The following is an 18,471-nucleotide window of genomic DNA, read 5'->3' on the forward strand; positions in this document are numbered from 1 at the left end:
GCAGACAGATAAGAAAAGACCTTCTTGCCAGGGGTGTCTCCTTCCCTAAGGAAATGCAAATGTTTGCAACTGTTAAATCTACAAATGCAAAGGGGCTTGAAAACCTGCATTGACTTTAATAAAGAGGAGTCACTTGAAGCTTTCTGATGGCAAATATATTTTCTTTTAGAGAGGTGTTCCAAAGTGAGCTGAGGAGTGTGTGATTTTAATGGAATGTTTTTTTTTTTTTTAGTACTAGGTATAAACTGTATATTATTCAAATTGGTAGTTGAGAATCACTTTTTTTAAATTTAACTGAAATGTATTTGCGCATTTTGTAGCAGCCTATATTATGATGTAATTGTATTTATATATCGCTTACTACCCCTGACGAGGCATCAAATGCATGTTTAAAATAAGGACTTACACATTCACAGTTCTTTCAGGGACCTCGGTACCTCATAGTACTAGCAAACCTTGGCAAAGCCAATAGGTCTTGTCTACGCAAGAGTTATTGGCTTTGTTAATGTGTTTTAGCCATGTTATACACCAGAGTGGCTGCTGTTCAGCATGGCTAAAAGCTAGTGGCATAGTGGTGTAGAATAGAGTGGCATACGAGCAGTGGCGTATAGCCCAGTGGTGCAGAGTACGGTACAGTGCATTTGTTTAGAGTGCATTGGTGTAGAGTGCAGTGGCATAGAGTGGCATAGAGTGCAGTGGAGTAGTGTGTCATACAGTAGAGTGGCAGAGAGTGCGGTAGTGTAGAGTGGTGCAGTGGCATATAGTGCAGAGTGGACTCGCATTGCAGAGAGTGCAGTGGCGTAGGTTAGAGTGGTGCAGAGTATAGTGCTGTAGAGTGCAGTCACGTAGAGTGGAGTGATGCAGAATAGATTGGTGTACAGTACAGTGGTGGAGAGTGCAGTGTTGCAGAGTAGAGTGTCAGTGCAGTGATGTGGAGTGGAGTAGAATGGCACAGAGAACAGTGGCGTAGAGTACAGTGGTGCCGAGTAGAGGGCAGTGACGTACAGTGCAGTTGTTTAGAGTGCATTGGCACAGAGTGCAGTGGCATAGAATGGCATGGGGTAGAGTAGCATACAGTGCAGTGGAGTAGAGTGGCATACAATAGAGTGGCAGAGAGTGCAGTAATGCAGAGTGGTGCAGTGTCAGAGTGCAGAGAATACTCATGTGGCATAGAATGCAGTGGCGTAGAGTGGGGCAGAGTGGAGTATTGTAGAGTGGTGGTGAGTAGAGTATAGTGCCTAGAGTGCAGTGGCGTAGAGTGCAGTGATGCACAGTGCAGTGGCATAGAATGCAGTAATACAGAGTAGAGTGGTGTAGAGTGCAGTGTTGCAGAGCAGAGTGTCAGTGCAGTGGTGTAGAGTGGTACAGATAACAGTGGCATAGAGTACAGTGGTGCAGAGTAAAGAGCAGTGGCATATAGTGCAGCTGTTTAGAATGCACTGGTGTAGAGTGCAGTGGCATATACTGGCATCGGGCAGAGTAGAGTGGCATTGAGTGCAGTGGAATAGAGTGCAGTGGTGCAGAATTTAGTAGTACAGAATAGAGTGGTGTAGAGTATAGAGGCGGCCAGTGTAGAGTGCATTGAACTAGAGTGCAGTGTTCAGAGTGGTGTAGAGTGCAGTGGCGTAGAATAGATTGTTTCAGAGTAGAGTGCACTTGCATAGAGTGGAAAGGTGCAGAATAAAGTGTAGTAGCATAGAATGCAGTGGCACAGAGTGCAGTGGCGTAAAGTAGATTGTTTCACAGTAGAGTGAAGTGGCTTAGAGTGGAGAGGTGCAGGGTATACTTGAGTAGCTTAGAGTGGCACAGAGTGTGATGGCATATAGTAAAGTGGTGTAGAGTGCCGTGGCATGGAGTGCAGAGCTGCAGAGTAGATTACAGTGATGTACAGTCTATTGATGTAGAGTGCAGGGTCATAGAGTTGAGTGTTACAGAGTAAAGTGCACTAGCATAGAGTGTATTAGCTTAGAGTGCAGTGGCGTACAGTGCAGTGTGGCAGAGTGGAGTTGTACAGACTAGATTGGTGTTGCCTAGACTGGAGTGGTATAACGTGCAGAGGAGCAGAGCGCAGTGGTGTACAGAGGCGTAAAGGGCATTGGCATAGAGTAGAGTGGTACAGAGTAGAGTAGAGAGGCATAGCGTGAAGTAGCATAGAGTGCAGTGCCAGGCAATGTGGAGTGGTTCAGAATGGAGAAGAGTGCAGTGCAGTGGCATGGAGTGGCGTAAAGTGGAGTGATACAGAGTAGGTTGCAGTGGTGTGGAGTGGAGTATGCATGGTGTGGTAACACACTGCCATTACAGACAACACATTTTTGATTGAAATGACCATTACATTTGCACAGATATACAGTTTTTCAAATCAAACTATACAGTGCACAGACGATGATGTGAGGAAATTGCATCTCCTAATGCAATGATTTGTTTTAATTATATAAAGGTATTTGTTTCCAGCACAGTTCAGAATTAACAAAAATTTGATTCATTTGTACTCCTAATTCTGATATATTCTGAAGTTTATTTAAATTTTGTCATGTGATAGAAAGAAGTCTTTCCTAACCTCAGTATCCAGCAAGATTGTGGCATAAATCCTCCCACTTTAAAGTCAGGGAAAGAAAAGTAAAGACTAAGGGCCTGATTACAACTTTGGAGGAGATGTTAATCCGTCCCAAATGTGACGGATATACCACCAGCCGTATTACGAGTTCCATAGGATATAATGGACTCGTAATACGGCTGGTGGTATATCCGTCACTTTACCGTCACTTTTGGGACGGATTAACACTTCCTCCAAAGTTGTAATCAGGCCCTAAGTTCCCACCGAAGAAAGAGCCTGACTTTTGACTTTGTTCTTTGAATGCACTGCAAATGTGTTGAGATAAGAACAAGATTTACAGGCCTGTTTACAGAAAGGGAGCACTCGGAAGGATACTGCAAATAAGGTTTTGGAAAGGGACGAACTCAAGCTGCATAGCCTAAAACAAATAAATCCAGCAAAGTAAAAGCAACAAAATGTGAGTTGCAAAGCACAGGGTCAATGACAAGACACGGGACAAAGTCATTCACAAGGAAGCACTATGAATGTTCTTTAAGTGACAGCCGTGGGATACTTTGTGGAGAAAGTCCAGTATTTTAGTCCATTCCATATCTTGCAGGTGTTTGGCCACATCATCACCAAGGTAGTATGACGAGAAGACCTGGAGTGGTTTTCATGTTGCAGGAAAGGTCTGTACACCTGTTCTGTCAGTTTGCCACCAGTTCCTATGGTGTAGAGCTTCTGGCACACCTCTTGAAGGGTTAGTGCTAGGTGGCAGACATGGAATAGGGCATTTAATGATTATTTAAGGTGGTTGTAAGTAAGGAGTTGACTAGGGTGAAGATGGTAGTCTTCCACATGGGCTGGGAAATTTAGTAGCTCACCGTCCCGAAACAAATCCCCCAATTCTAAGGTACACAGAACATGCCACTGATGGAGTTGCTCTGAGCACAGATGTCCTGTGCGAGTGGGAAGGGTTAGCAAAGGTAGTGCAGGAGCACAGCGTTTCTTCGTGTCAGTGAGTTTACAGGTTCTAGCAAGGTAAGAGAAAGCTGTGCATGATAACCCCGGATGGTGATCTGCAGGATGGTCAGTAGGAAACAATGCACAGTGCATTTAGCCCTCCTTAAAAGTCTTTACGGATAAATCCCATCTCATGCAGGGAATTGGGCAGAAAGCCAGCGCGCCACCCAATGGACATGTGCAGCTGAATAATAGCATTCAAAGTCCAGAAGACCTGATCCACCCGCAGTCACGGGTAGCTTTAGAGTGGAAATAGCTACCTGATGGCGCTGCAGTGGCCAAATCAGATGTGTGGCATGTCTGAAGAAGGAATGAAGGATGAGCAGGGGAAGGTTTGCAAAATAATACTACCATTGAGGTAGCACACCATCTTCACTAGTGCCAGTGGCCCACTTCAGAAGGCAGAAGAGAAGACCAAAAAGCTAACTGGGCTTGGAGGGACTGTGACGCTCTGCCGAGATTTCCATCCTGCAAATCAGTGGGAGAATGGTAGATATTAATCACTAGGTATCAAAAGGAAACCGGTTCCCAGTTCAGACTGAGATCTAATTATTATATATATATAGGGGAGAACAGTGCCATCTGTTAAAGAAACACTAAGTACATTTCTAAATTCTTACATTTTGTATGTGCAATTTACATCTTAAATATTTTGAAGATTCTATGTGTACTTGACACTTAGGGATAACCCAGCTCACTAGTTTGGCTTTTGCTCAATTTCAAAACCATTTAAAAACATGGACAAAGCATGCAATTGCCTTGCACAACCTTGCAAGGGGTCTGGCCCCTGCACACCCTTCACAAGAACGAACAGCGGACCATTGCACCAGAAGAGTTTGCCAAGGTGGATAGGTGTTGCTTGTTCAACCATTTGACACTGCCTCTTCTGTTTCTCTCCTCTGTGCAGAGACAACTCCCCAGATATCCAATACCTTCCGTTAGTCTTGGTGGACCCATCTTGTCTGATTTTAGGAATTGTCCCACCTTGTTCTTCTCTTCCTTATTTATCCAGTTCTTAGCAACAACCCTTTGAATCACTTGCCGTGGATCTCCCATTTGATCTCAATTTCATCCTGCTCTTTTATTATCTTTGATTGGTGGTCCGGGCTCCCACTTCTGAGATAAATGTAGAGTCCCAAATATACACTCTAGTGCTGCGAGACTACAGACAAGTTGCAGGTACCTCACATCCTGACATTAGGTGTGAGACTGTCACCCAAATCTTCTGCCCTGCCTCTTTAATTTATTTTTTAGGGTGAAATACCATGGGCGGTTGGGGTAAGCCAGATGTTTTTGTTCAATTTGTTTAAACTAGCACAAGGTTAATTACCTTAATTTTTCCAAAACTGTTTGCCAGGTGTTTTAAAATGTTCAGAAACATAATCAAAATGTTGTTGTTACTTTCTCTTTAAGAAAGATTTGTTAGATTTGGGTAGGGGTGATGGCTTTGACACAGTGCTGAAAGGCATTAATTCACTACTGAACAAGGATGTAATGTGACACCTGAATGTAGCATACCAAGATGCAATCACAAAAAGACCACAGTGAATAAATGGTGCTATGTTAAAAAATAGTAAATAACTGCACTGACAACATAGTGAGTTATAGCCTCTCTTGCGTGTGTCAGTAAAACTTACCTTTGTTCTTGAATTTTCGTCCTGAATTTTGACCCTTTGTCCTGAATTTTGACTTTGTCCTGAATTTTTTACAGACGAAATATCAGCGTGTCCAATAGAATGTAGTGTATGATGTGTGGCCCTTTGCGGCTTCTTGGTTACAGCCTGGTATGTATATCAGGCCCGGCTCTAGGATGTTTTGTTTGAGAGGGCCGTAAAGAAGCATGTGTGGGCCATGAAAATGAATGGGTACTGGCCCAAAAAATCTTTTTAATCTGATATTTTAGGTATTAGCATCTGTCCACTTTTGACATTTTAAGCTCAGTAGTCAGCACCCAAGGAGCTACACATTTCGCTTTCTCTGATATGCTTTGGCTTTGGCTTTGGGGAAGGGAAGAGAAGCTGCTTTTCAGAGCTGTAAGATGCAGATCATTAATTGCAGCATGCTTCTCCTGGTCATGTTTCTGCTGTCATACAGAGCCACCGTACAACTTTTCATATTTAAAAAAATCTTCATCAGCTTTTAACTTTGTAAAGCATTGAAGAAATACGATGCAATAAGCCAAGAATCTTAATTCGGTTTTCCGTATACCTGCGCTAGTGATTGTGCATCATAGCAGCTACTAAACTCTGCTAACTTCACATGTCTCCCCAGGCCTAAAAATGCCCTATGTCAATGGTGTTAGTCATTAAAATAAACGATAAAAGAGAGCCAATGGGGATGCACGCCCATTTCAAACATTAAGGTGAAAGACTTTCATTTCGAAATGCTCTGGTGGGCCAGGGTAATCCTTGAGCGGGCCTGGCCCACGCTCTAGAACCGGGCATGACTTATATGCATTTTTCAAAGGGCAAAGTGTTGTTAACCAGGAATTCAGTAGCCCACAATATCGCAGCTGACAAGTGTCAACATTTTTAATACAGATGTTCGTTATATTCACTGCTTTGAGTGGAATAAAAATGGTAGGGAGTCTCTAATAGGGATGTGGTATAAGTTAAGGTCCCTTTATAAAAGGTTGGCCACATACCTGTGGAATAGAATACCACGCCTCACAAATTCATTAATGGAGCTCTTGGTCAAAAGAATAACCGGGTCAGTACGCCCCACACTATTTAACAGTCTATATAGCAACTTTGCCCTGGGCCATAAGAGATAATACTCATGACCGTAGCCTGATTTTGCTGGCTTTTATGCTTGTACTGCTTGCTTTTCAAGCTCTGCTTTTTTTCTTTTTTTAAATTAATTACTTCAGGGCAGTGTGCATGTTTTTTTCCAGCTGTCTCCCTTGTGTACTTCTTTACTTTTGCACTCTGTGTTGCTCTCTGTCTTCTGTGTGCTTCTTCATATGCCGTTCTGGTTGCACTTGTCCTCATGTACTTCTCTCTGTTGCTTTCTCACCCTTTTGCTTCTCCCCAACCACTCTGTGTTGTGCTTGGTCTATTGCTCCTCCTTCACAACTTTGCCCTCCATGTTGCTTCCCCTCTCCCTCCTGTCTCGCCCATTGCTATTCCTCGCCACTCCTGTACTCTCCCATTGGCTTCTGGCTAGTATGCTTCTCCCCTGCCCACTCCACGTTGATCTCTTGCCATTTGCTTCTCCATCCTTCACCTATGTCGTTATGTTGCTCCAACTCTCCCATGTTGCTTCCGCTCTCCTGTTTGCTTTCCCCACCCACTTAAAAAAAAAAAAAACGCTTTTGTATGTTTGTTTTCTATTTAGTTACCAATCAACTTGGATCGGTAACTGAACAGCAAAAATAGCACGTGCATCATTTTGTAGGTGTATGCCTACAAAATTACATGGGAGGCTGCGTCAGAGGTTTGGTGTGATCATAGAAGATTGGGCAGCTTGGCAGAGAGAAGGTCCAGGGAAACAGATGCAGTAGAGGAAGGGGGCTGTAAAACAGGTGCCACATGGAAGGTAGGAAAGAGAATGACTTTTATGGGTATGAAAAATGAGCAATGGTGGAGTAAAGAAAGAGAGTTCAAGGGAGGGACAACTGGAGAAGGTGCAAGGAGCCAAGTGTCACAGAGGCATGGTGGTCAGAAGAATGACTGCCATCTGAGGGGATGGGGGATTTTTTTTGAAGATCTTGAAATCACAAAATCCTGGAGGGTCAGCTTAGTAGTTGACACCTAAAGAAGTGCCTTTACCCTTCCATCTTCTCCTGCATCTGTTGGCCATACCACAAGTGTGTTGCCGCTGACTAAATCCCAAGAACTGCAGCCTTTTCTTCCAAAACTGCTTCGCTGATTCTGCGTAGACAAGATGAACAGCTCTGGCGGTGGTGCCAACCCAGTTTGCCAGGGCCATTGAGCCTTCAGACCTACATCCCACTGGAATACCATCTTCTTGCTGTGACTTCAATTGCCCAAACTGCGAGTGTCCTTCTATCTGTCTATCCCACGTCTGTTGATAACCTCACCTCTTCCCACCACCCTCCCATTATTACAAGGAGTGAAAAACTCTTTATCCTTTGGAGACATTCTGACAGGCCTGTTTTGCTTTTCACTAATGACTGAGCTGACAAACATCTCTGGAATGCACTTCTTAGTTCAAAGAAGACATTTATTATTTCCCCAAGAGGTTCCGAAAAGGAGATTAGCATGTTGAAAGCACATGTTTAAAAATAGTCACAGCAATGAAAGGAAAACCTACCAAAATGATTCTCCACTGCAATATACACAGCAAATATATGTATCTATATTCTAATGCAAAGAAAATAACGAATAAAAAATGCATCACCTTAGGGCCTGTCAGGTGCTTCATCTTTCTCATGCCAGCAAGACGATGACCCTGTTGGACTGCGAAAGAGAAAGAGATCTCTACCCTCATGGGAAATATATCAGGCATCCGACATGTAGAATCCTGATTGAGGCCACTGACTCTCTCACTATTGCACTGGGTCTTTTTATATCTTAAAAAACCAAAGGAGCTTTTCTGGAAAAACCCCACATTTTGCAATTCAAACATGCTGGCTAGTTTAGGTATGCTTTCAAAATAACACGTTGGGGTTTGGCCACAATCCCAAGATATCAAGTCAAAACAAGGCCGTTCCCTGCCGTCTGCGTACATACTTATCAACCAAAGCCCTTGGTGAGAAAAAGCACGAAAACAAGACAGAATGCACAGTTTACAATGTGGAAAATTATGGGCACCCTTTAACATGGCAGTTACGATAAAGTCAATAGGCAGAATGAATGTAAGGCTAAACTGAATATAAAATGTAGTCTGTAACTGGTAAACACTGGACATCTAATCCAGGTGAAAAGTGGTGCAACACAAAGCCAGTGGTCAAAACACACATTTCACTACATTCCGCCCTTTGATCAATGACTTTGTGTAAACTACAGATTGAAAATCAACTTCTCTCTTATTTCTCTTAAAAAAGATTTACAAGCAAATCAGGTATGCATTGTACACAGCAACATAATGAGATGATAAAAGCAATCACTGTAAAGCAATGGAAGTGGTTTAATGTATTGATCTTATAAACAGTTAAATCAGATACACCTACAATGAAAAGACTGAAGCTTATATATTCTGATTCCAATAATAACTGATTGAATAGTGCCTCTTAGATAGCAAGTTGGTATAGAATTAGATGGAAACATTATGAGTCCTAATCATGTAAAGGTACACGGTCCACCTGTAAGGTTTGCTGGAATATAAGTGTTCCCATACGAGAATAGTCAGCTAACTGGCAACTTAAACATGCTTAATGAGACTGGCAGCAGTCATCAGGTGATGACAAGCCATGGGTTAGTTTGAGGAAAAATGTAGTCAAACAGGTTGACAGAACATCCATGGTACTCTGCATTGTTCCCATGCAGAACTTTGAACTGTGAAGCACAATTAGCGCTAAACGGATCCATAGGTTTTGTACTTTAAAAGCAGCAGGAGCGTTGCACAAAGGTGATCAATCAGGTTCAAGTTGGGGGTGCTGTCCCTCCCCCGACCCCACATGGAAATGCCCGAATGGAGACCACACAGCACACTCATGGTCAGTGGCAAGTCGTAGTAAGATCTGTAAAAGAAACAAGTATGAATTTTCTTGCAAATAATATTTGTCATCTGAAATGTGCTCCAATTTTTCCTTTCCTTGCACTGTTAGAAGGGCTGGGGCAGTCCCCTTCCTCAGCAATCCTCCATTCAGTGAACTTATGACAAACTGGGCAATTCTGTCTCCAATATGTATAAAAAATCAGCCTCTCTACTATTTAACAGACTAGCTTTGATTTCCATCTGTCCTGGCAACTTTCCTCTCCCCAATTGATCTTTGACTGTTTGTGGGACAGATCTCTGTTGTGTGTGCTGACAAATAGGGCATTGCAAAATCACAGTTTTTATCAAATCTAGGGGAATGTGCATCCTTCTAATCTCTGCCCACCTGTAAGTGGCTTTTTTTTCCCCAGGTGTCCCCATTTCTGGTGTGCCCCCTTAGCTTTCCCCACCAAGTCAGAATTCTGAATTGCCACTTCTGCCTCTGAAATTTTGGCTTTGTCGCCTGCAAAGGAATTGAGCCAGCGTTCTAGTGAGCCAGTGGGACAATGAGCACTTATGACTTTACTCTGTTCTACCATTTCCCAAATTTCCTGCCACAACTGTTTGCTCCACGCCTCCTTTGAGTGAATGACCTAGTTATTGGCATGCCATGTGGGAAGCCAAGTGGCTAATCCATTGGCAGTGGACCAAGAATCAGTATAAATATGACAAGTCCCAAGCAGCTCTTGCTTTACCGCTTGATACACAGCGTACAACTCTGCATATAGGCTACTTTTTCCTTCTCCTGTGGTGGTCAACAACGTTTTAGTATCTGGATTGTATGACACTGCTTTCCCATGTCTTTTGGTACCCACGTATTTGAATGAACCGTTAGTGAACCAAACATGCTTCCTATCCTCAGGGGACAAGAATTCAAGTGGTGCATCCCATTTCACTGGTGACTCTTTTACCTAGGGTACTCCTGTACCCTCTTCTCATCCTGTACAGGGGCTTGTGACACCTGTTCATGTAGGGCTGTAGTGCCTGCCGGTCCTACTCGAGCCCTGTCTTGTATGTACCATTTCCAACATATGATACTAGCCTCTTGGGCATGTCCTATACGGTGAGATTTAGGTGAACTCCTCACCCACTGCATGATTGGTATTTCAGGTCTCAGAATTACATTATGACCTAGTGTTATTTGCTCAGTATCCACTGGAGCCCAATAACAGACCAAAAGCTGTTTTTCAAAAGGAGTATAGCGCTCCCCAAAGTCAGATAGTTTTCTAGTCCAAAACCCCAGGGGCACCCTCGTCCTCCCCTGTTTCTGCCACATACTCCAATTTGCATATTGTCCCTGAACAGTTACATGCAACTCAATGTCTCCCTCTTGCACTGGCCACAAGTCTAAAGGCTGTTGAATTATTTCATTTTCCAGATCAAAAGCACACTGCTGCTTTTCACCCCATTGAAACTCATTTTTTTCCTGGTTACTTTGTACCAAAGGGTTGAGATTTTACTCAGATGATTCCAAAAATCAAACAATCCCATGAAACTGTGTCTCTTGCTTATTGCGAGGAGTAGCAAACCCAACATCTTTTGTTTGACCTGTAACAACATCTCTCTATGATCTAGATTCCACTGAATTCCTAGAAACTGCACATTTTGCTGCAGCCCCTGTGTCTTGTCTGAATTAATTGTATACATCGTACTCTGCAAAGATTCTCTGAATATGTCGGTAACATCCTCAACTTTTTGCTGGGTGTAATCTTTTAAAGAATGCATTCAATTCCTGCCAAAAACTGGGCTACTCTGTATTTTACGTCCAAATATTGGCTGCGCATGAACTACGTTCTGCTCATGCAGCTCACACTGGCCCCCACCTTTTTAAACCTTCTCATTACTGGTATGTGAAAAGTCAGATTCCCCTGTAACAACTTGGTGTTTTCAGCTTTATCTTGTAATAACTTGTTTCTGGTTAAATTGCTCTCTTCATTTCTTAATTTCATATTCTAACTGTTTAGATCTCTCATGCATTTGTTTGTAAGCAGACAAAAATATCCAAACCCTCCTGTCAGGAACAAAAGGGGTATCATTCCGTTCAAAAAGCACCTTTCCTAAACATGAAAAGACATTCAGTAATTTTGTTTTATCCAAGCACCCATCCCAAAATGTAGAAAGTCCTGATAAACGAGGAGACACATTTTCCAAGACATCATAAGGCATTTTAATTTCACATGCATTTTCAAACATGGTTTGTGGTGCTTCCTTTAAGTCTCTGAATAAAAACATATTTGCACTTTTAAATCATGCACTCTCAACCACCAACCTCTCTTTTTAGACTGTCCGATCTATGCCAAAATGTTTTACTTTTCACTAATGACTGAGCTGACAAAAATCTCTGGAATGCACATCTTAGTTCAAATAAGACATTTATTATTTCATCACGAGGTTCCTAGAAGGAGATTAGCATGTTGAAAGCACACGTTTAAAAATAGTCACAGCAATAAAAGGAAAACGTACTACAATGATTCTCCACTGCAATATACACAGCAAATATATGTATCTGTATTATAATGCAAAGAAAATAATGAATTAAAAAGTTAGGGTCTCAGTAAATTAATCTTTGCGCAGCCCTTACTAGCTTTGCCCATGAGCAGTTAGGCTTAACTTAGGAGACAGGTGTGTAAAGCAGTTAATATCAACAAAACAGTGAATATGTAAAAAAAAAAACACACAATAAAAATGCAACACCAATTTATAAAAATAGGAAATAATATTATCTTTAAAATTATACCAAAACGGCAAACATTCAATGTAGGGAACCAGAGATATGAATTTTTAAAGATTAAAAGTAAAACTAGCGCTTAGAAACAAATAACGCTCAAAGAGTTAAAAAAGGTCACACTAAACAGGGACAGAGCCAAGAGTTCAGGCCACCCACGATGCAACAATCCAAACTTCTGGATCTTCTTCCAGAGATCCTTGTGGGTCGTTGAAGTGCCCACAAACTTGATCCAAAGATCCAGGAGCTCCGAATTGCTCCTTGGGAATTGGCACTACAATTCCCAGAATGCACCTGGTCAGAATCCTCAAACGGCCACTGGACGCTGGTCAACTGGGCTCTTCTTGCAGGACTTGATGCAGGGAACTCTGATTAGCTCCTTTGTGCCTGTAACTAACAGGGTGTCCACTCCTGGAGTTGCAGAAGCAAGGGGAAGTCCTTTTCTTGGTGAAGCCCAAACTGTGCAGCTGGTGAAGTCCTTGTGAGTGCAGTTCTTCAGGTACAGACCAGGGGTTCAGAGCAGTCCTTCTCCAGTATCTTCTTCCAGCAGGGATCTGAATTGTGGTGCAGTTCTGCCATATTTATCCTTGCTCCTGGGTGGGGAAGCAGGGGGGTGCTCCTGTCCAGTGGGGTGCAGGCCATCGCCCTCCGGGGTGACCACTTCCTGTGAAGTGTTGCAAAAATCAATCTCAGAAAGCAACATTCTCTAAAAATCCAGCATAGAGATAATTCCTCTTTGGAGGTTACATTAGGCTGAGTCCACCCACTGGTGTGGCTAATTCTCTCTAACACACCCCTCAGCCCTTTTCTAATTACTGGGGCTTCCATCTGTCTTGGGGAGCAGGAAATGGGGGAGGTCCAGTTTCTGTTCCAAGTGGTTTTCCCTCCTTTGAATACCAGTTCGGATACTCATCCTGCTCTGCCATCTGCTGCAGCAGTTCTCCTCCCACCAGATGCTTCCTTTGTCTCAGCCCAGGCCACTTCACACCTCACTAAGGTAGCCTGACTTAGGCTGCCAGAGGCTGCCAATCAGGAAACAGGACTACAGGGCTTGTAACTCTCAGAAAGAGGTCTTAAGCTCTTTCTCTGTACTAGTCATAATAAATTCAACCTTGGCAAGCTGTTGGATTTCTTACAACGTTTAATTTGGTACCAAATTTGATACATTTAGCTCCTCTCTGTCAGAAATAAGTCTTTATTAGTTTAAAATAAAGTCTCCCAATGTTAGCCTATGGAGCCCATTGGCTACAATGGAGAAAAATGAAGTTGTCTGTTTTTACCTCACCCGGTGTTATAAAACATCTTTTATAAAGTCCCTGCTTATTTTTACACTGCACTCAAGGTTTGGGTGCACCTACGGCAGACCTTTGGGGTGACATGTATGCAAAAATAAGGTAGTGTGAGACTTTGGAAGTACTTTTAATTCCAAGGTTGAATTTGGGGTAAATGTTTACTTAAAAGCAACAAGAAAGGCAGGCCTGCCTTTACAGTTACACTGGACACCATAGCAATGCACCTATGGGTGTACTAACTGTACTGGGGGTCTCTAAACCTGCATGCCCTTACACATACTAGTGACTTATAGGTAGGGTGACCGAGCCAATTATAATTATGCTTAATTTGCATATGCCATTTCATCAGAGCCCTGGACTTGGGACTGGTTAACAGTGCCCAGGGCACAGTCAGGGTCATAAAACACCAGTATCAGCTAAAAATCGGGCAGAAAGTGAGGGGCTTATGCAATCATCGCAGTTTTCCCAGAGGTACCATATAGGGGTCACCAGAGCCTGAAGCGCTCTTTGCGCCACACTGAGTAATCCAAGTAAACTACTGACAGCAGGCATGCCATTGGAGACTACGGAAGGCATCCTGAGCCCGGGAATCAAGGTGTATTATATTAAAGGTGTGGATATATAAGCGCAAACTTATATGTCCCTATAGTGGCCTGTTGGAAATGGCCCCTTCTACAGGATCACCCCAAATCTTTTGCCCTACTCCTGCTTTTGCTGGATTAGTGCTTGTTGGCCTTAGGACTCTATGCATTTTACCACTGCTAACCAGTGCTAAAGTGCTTACGCTCACTCCCCTAAACGTGGTTTGATAGGCATACAACTGATTGACCTATTTAATTGGCATGCAAGTCCCTTGTAAAGTTGTATATCACATACCCAGGGCCTGTAAATTAAATGGTACCAGTGGGCCTGCAGCATTTGTTGTGCCACCCACTTAAGTAGCACTTTAAATCATGCCCCAGGCCTGCCATTGCAGCCTGAAAGCAGTGTCCCAATACCATGTATACTTGGTATTTGAAACCCCTTCCCAAGCCTTAAACTTCCTTTTAATTACATTTGTCACACCTAATGTAGGCCCTAGGTAGCCCATAGGGAAGGGTGCTGTGTAATTAAGAGGTAGGGCATGTATCTTTTAGTTTTACTTGTCCTAGTAGTGAAAAACTCCCAAATTTGTTTTTTTACTACTGATACCTACCCCTCTCACAGGATAACATTGGGGATTCCTTATTATATTTAATAAACTGCAATTCCTAAACCAGAGGATGTAGTTATTTCATGTTCGGTACCTTTGAACTTGTACTGAAAACCCCTCTTTAATGGTAAAGTCAAATGTATCATTACAAGTTTGAAAATGCCAGTTACATAAAGTTGCAATTTTCCAGCCCGTAGCCCTCTGTGCCTGCAGCCTGCCTTAGGTCACACGACTGAGTTCAACTGACAGTTGAGACTTTGTGAATTCACCCCAGACAGTCACACAATAGTGGGATTAGCAGTGCCTGAATGGGCCATTAACTGACTTTGGTATGTGGGGGAGGCTTGGAGCTAAGTACAGCCCCACTTACACTTGAATAAACTGGGCTCTGCCACCACACAATAGCCTTTACAACCGTGTATTGTCAGTGCAGCCAGCTAGAAGCTAGGGCAGGGGAGGCGGGGAACTCCTGGAACTTCAAAGAACTCTTCCGGAAACTTCTCCCAACTTCTAGAAGCAGGGCACCAGGGTATAAACAGGCCGTTGCAATGCAATGGGTTTCACGTTTGCTAACAATAGAGCTATTAGTGCTATAAATTCCTAACTGGACCTTTCTTGCCACATAAATTGAAAATGAAAAGTAAAACAGTTGACATAAGCAAGTCAATTCATAGCGCCATGGTTGCCATGAGCACAGGAGTTATTGGCTCCCTGCTTGAATGTCTAGAAAGGATCGCGGCTCAGATGAAAGGCAAACCGAACGCGGAGGAGGGGCCAACACATGCTGAAACATGAGGAAGCGTGACGTAGTGTGATGGATAACAAAAATGTTCACTTAGTGAAATCGCCTGGAAGGGAACTTAGCACGCAAAGGAAAGGCATTTCACAAAATACACCAATAAAAACGAAGTATTTAAAAACAAGCACAACAAAGAATGAATAGCAAGAGTAGGCATGGTTAAAAGCCCACAGAGAGATTACAACAGGCCAGAGCACTTGCGCGCTTGACCCTAAAAAGGGCTCTTAGACCCAATCTTCAGTTCACTGCTGACCTGGGTAGGGAATCTTAGAGGACTGCTTGCTGCTGTGCACTGTCACAGACTGCTGCTGTACATGGAAGGACTGCTTTGCTGCTTGGAACCTGCTTTGAACCTTCAGAGGCCAGCCCTGCTGCGGAGCCCTGCATCTTCACCTGCACCCTGGACTTCAGAAGTGACTCCAAGGGCTAGTTTAGCTGGTTTGCTGTTCAGAGCAACAGGAACATTACAGGCTCCCAACATATTTAACCCGCACCTGGACTGAGCCTGAGTGAGCCTTGAACCCCTAAGTTATATCCATCTACTTCTGGACCCCTGGTTGTGGTGCTAAAGGTGCCCAGGTGGCCATTTTCCAAAACCTGCTGTTCTTAACCTTAAAATTAAAAAATTAATAACTCTGGTTCTAGTAATTGTATTTTGATGTTTCTGGTGTGAAATAATTTAATAACATTTACTCTATTTTTCTACATTGGTTTGGGATTTTTATTGTATTGTGCTTTAACTGTATTGGTGTTTCTGTACTTGTTAGAAATGGGGTTTCTGGTTGGCTAGGGTATGCACATAAGCTAGGCAGAACCCACCACTCTAGTCAGGACAAGTAAGATACACAACTAACATAGCCTATGCTCACCCTCTGGTAGCTTGGCATAGAGTAGGCAGGCTTATCCTCAGAGGTAATGTGTAAAGTATTTGTGAAGCACACTCACAGCAACACAGTAACCACACCACAAAAGGCCTCTACACAGGTATAAAAAAAATAGTGTTTTTTTTATTTTTATACAGGAATCATAAAACCAAAAATCCAATAGATTAGGAATTATACTGTACAATAAATTTGGTCAAAACAGTATCAGGCCCAGGTAAGGAATACGAATCCGTGATGAGTCTATGCAGGGGATAAAATATAGTTGCACAAAAAGAAGTTACTCAGTGTCTGGTGGTTTCAGGTCAGTCCTCGCTCGGCGGTCTTATCAGACGGAATGCGGAAAAACTTTCCCACCAGCGAGGAGCGACAGATGAACAATAAGGGACCGCTTGGGTCCACCCCCTTTTCATAGTCACACGCAGGACGACCGGCTACCAACAGGTTCAAGTTCCCAGTTCATGGGACATTGGTGGCCTCTCACACGGGGTTCGCATAACGGTCTAGGTGGCTGCTCTACCCAGTGGCAGGTGGGGCTGGTGGAGTGAGGGTCACACAGAGTCTCATACTTCTTGTGTTGGCCGGCGTGGCTCACCTGATGAAGTGTGCTGCAGTCCCAGCGTTCTTTTAAGATGTTGCACAAAGTTCCCGATCATTGTTTTACCAGGGCATGGCCTGCAACACAAGGTCTCCGCCACTGCACTCCCTGGTGTTCAGCCCTCGTTGCTCAGGCGCTGCTGCAATCGCAGGCAGAGAGGCAGGTCTCTTGGTGATGAGGTTGATGGTGTTCCTGAGACCTCAGGCAGGGGCTAGCTGACAAGCCCATGGAGTCACTTTGGGTTTGGCTTGAGGCAGAGGTCAGCAGGGAGCAGGGCTGCTCACGAAGCACGGCAGCAGTTCCTAGCAACAGTCAGGCAAAGGAAAGTGGCAATCCTTCTGGTGCAACAGCCTTTACTCCAGCAGAGTTTTTTTCTTGTTCCAGTAGTGTACTGTTTTAGTGGGTCAAGAGGCCCAGTGCTTATACCAGAAAGTGCCTTTGATGTGGGGGGGATGACTACAAAGAACTCTTGTGAAGTGCACAGGGTCCCCCTCCCCTCTTTTCAGTTCAGCCTCGGCTCCAGACAGGGCCAGTAGGAGTCAATCAATCCTTTTGTGTAAACTCTGGTTCCTACCCTTTAAGGTGTAAGTGTGAACCCTTCCCAACCTCCTCCCCGGGAAGACCCATCAGTATGCAGATGAATGCAGATGTGGCTGAGTGTCCTGTGTTGTGGATGTCTGAAGGGAATGCAAAGGATAGCTGTCACCTTCCCCAAGTCAGATGTGTATTGGAGACGGGATGCAGGCGCACAAGGCAGCAAGTGCAGAGAAATGCCCACTTTCTAAAAGTGGCATTTCTAGAATAGTAACAATAAAGCTGACTTTACCAGTAAACAAGATTTATTATTACCATTCTAATGGTACTAAACCTGGTCAACTACTCCTCCCAGATTAGGAATTACAATTTAGGTAATATGAGGCATTCCCAATACTGACCTGAGAGGGTAGGCCCTCACAGTAATGGAAAAACAACTTGAGAAGTTTTTCGTTACCAGGACATGAAAACTCAAAAGAATATGTCCTACCTTTTTACTTACATGGCACCCTGCCCTGTGGGCTTCCTAGGGCTCCCTAGGGCCTAATTTAGGGGTGACTTATATGTAAAGAAAGGGGAGTTATAAGGCTTGGCAAAACAATTTAAATGCTAAGTTAGGTGGCAGTGAAACTGTACACACAGGCTCTGCAGTGGCAGGCCTGAGACAGGTTTACAGGGCTACTTGAGTGGATGGCACAACCAGTGCTGCAGGCTCACTAGTAGCATTCGATTTACAGACCCTGGGTACAGTTGATTTTAAACTACATTTTTCAACTGTCAAAATTCTTTTGAAGCCAAGCTCCAAATGTGCAATAGGGATAGCCCACCCCAAAAAAACTGTGGCGTTTAAACCCTGTGGACCGTGTCACACCTGGTTTGCTTGTGGTACCTGGAGCCAGGCCACAACTCCAAGGCCTGTCCAGACTGTTGAGTGATGAACCCTAAGGTGGTGAAGGAGCACGACATGAAGCTCCTCGTTGCCACACACCGGACAACCACACATTGCTCCAGGTCTTGGTCATGAGGAAGGTCCCAGGCCCACTTTGGGAATCATTCCAGCAGGTTGTTGTTGTGCTCCAAATCATCATGTGGTAAGTCCCACAAGAAAAAAATCTAAGAAGTTAAAGTGCTCTTTGATTTTGCAGTGCCAGTCCAAGTCACTGGACGAGTCATGGGAATGACGCCACAAATCTGGGCCCCGCTCCCACATATTAGCTACGGAGCCTGAGTCTG

The 18,471-nt window shown here is 43.7% G+C and overlaps 1 protein-coding gene across 2 annotated transcripts in view; it reads left to right on the plus strand.

Moving 5' to 3' along the window:
* NANP (N-acetylneuraminic acid phosphatase) overlaps window positions 1–18,471 on the plus strand; it is a 90,250-nt gene that overhangs the window by 860 nt on the left and 70,919 nt on the right. The gene's annotated exons all lie outside the window — the stretch shown is intronic.

The sequence above is a fragment of the Pleurodeles waltl genome, chromosome 5 (genome assembly GCF_031143425.1).
Source record: "Pleurodeles waltl isolate 20211129_DDA chromosome 5, aPleWal1.hap1.20221129, whole genome shotgun sequence".
NCBI classification, from domain to species: domain Eukaryota; kingdom Metazoa; phylum Chordata; class Amphibia; order Caudata; family Salamandridae; genus Pleurodeles; species Pleurodeles waltl.